Raw genomic sequence first — 1,946 nt, forward strand, 5'->3', positions numbered from 1 at the left:
ACCATTTGAATAAATTAATGTAAACCCTGGGGCAGCAGGTGATAATGCGCGAAGGAATCCTTAGTACATCTTAACTCAGCCCCTTAACTGAGCTTCTGATTCTATTGGCACTGTCTGATACAGTTAATCTCAAATCATATTCTTTCTGCTTTGCCTCCTCCAACTTTCTGATCTTACTTTTCACGGTGTTCTCAGGGCTTTTCCACTTTAAATCAGCACTATTGTCTTTCTCTTTCTCCTTTCATAAAGCCACAGTCTCAGGACAAAGTCTTTTCCTGAGCTCTTAACCCCATTTCTATGTCCTATTCCGCGGAATGAGGGATATCATTGTTGATGTCCGATGGATCTTGGCTGAAAGCAGAGAATATCAGAAAGATATTCTGTGCTTTATTGACTACGCAAAGGCTTTTGATTGTGTGGATCATGACAAGCTATGGACAACATTGCGAAGTATGAGTATTCCGGAACACTTAATTGTGCTCATGAGGAATCTGTACCTGGACCAAGAGACAGTTGTTCAAACAGAACATGGGAACACTGAATGATTTAAAACTAAGAAAGATGTGTGACAAGGTTGTATTCTTTCACCATGCTTATTCAACCTGTATGCTGAACAAATCATCTGAGAAGCTGGGTTCTATGAAGAAAAACATGGCATCAGGATTGGAGGAAGACTCATTAACAACCTGTGATATGCAGATGATACAACCTTGCTTGCTGAAAGTGAAGAGGACTTAAAACATTTACTGATGAAGATCAAAGAAGCACAGCCTTCGGTATGGATGACATCTCAATGTCAAGAAAACAAAAATCCACACCACTGGACCAACAAACAACATTGTTATCAACAGAGAAAAGATTGAAGTTGTCAAGGACTTCATTCTTCTTGGATCAACTGTCAACACTCATGGAAGCAGCAGTCAAGAGATCAAATGACATATTGCATTAAGCAAATCTGCTGCACAAGACCTTTTTAGAATGTTGAAGAGCAAAGATGTCAGCTTGAGGACTAAGGTGCACCTGACCCTAGCCATAGTATTTTCAATAACCTCATATGCATGCGAAAGCTGGACAGTGAATAAGGAAGACTGTAGAAGAATTGATGCCTTTGAGTTATGGTGTTGGAGAAGAATATTGAAAGTGCCACAGGCTGCCAAAAGAACCAACAGATCCGTTTTGGAAGAAATGCAGCCAGAGTGCTCATTAGAGGCCAAGATGGCCAAACTTCGTCTCTCATACTTTGGACATATTGTCAGGAGGGACCAGTCACTGGAGAAGGATATCATGTTTGGTAAGGTGGCAGGTCAGAGAAAAAGAGGAAGAACCCCAATGAGATGGATTGGCCAAGTGGCAGCATCGATGGACTCAAGTGTGGCAACAGTAGTGAGGTTGGCCCATGACTGGGCAGTGTTTCGTTCTGCTGTGCATAATGTCACTATGGGTCTGTACCAACTTGATGGCACCTAACAACAACAACAACAACAAATCCTCCTCCCTGCTGCCCCCCTCTCGGCTCCACTTCCAATATTCACCTCCCTCCACCTCCCACCCCCAACCCACAGCAGTCAGAGGGAACTTTCTAAAACCTAGCCCCAATTCTGTCTCAGTCTGTTTTGTGATTTGTGTGTGTGCCTTATCTAGCAGTGTAGCCATTTCCTCTCCCTGGGGAGTCTGGTTCCATAAACACACATTAGCATGCTAATGACAGTCACCTGCTGGCCCTAGGAAGTCTCTGCATGGTCCAGTTTCCTAAGGACAGTGGAAACACTGGAAATGCCACATTTACATGCTTCCGTTCAGTCAGTCACTCAGCCAACATTGACCATTGATTGAGTACCTGTCAGACACTGTACTGGGCCTAGGGGACTGTGCTGGGGACACACGGAATGTATGTGCCCATGGCTGGGCTGAAGAAACCACAGTGCCTCTTAGTGAAAGGATTTTTT

The sequence above is a fragment of the Chrysochloris asiatica genome, unplaced genomic scaffold (genome assembly GCF_000296735.1).
Source record: "Chrysochloris asiatica unplaced genomic scaffold, ChrAsi1.0 scaffold00183, whole genome shotgun sequence".
NCBI classification, from domain to species: Eukaryota; Metazoa; Chordata; class Mammalia; order Afrosoricida; family Chrysochloridae; genus Chrysochloris; species Chrysochloris asiatica.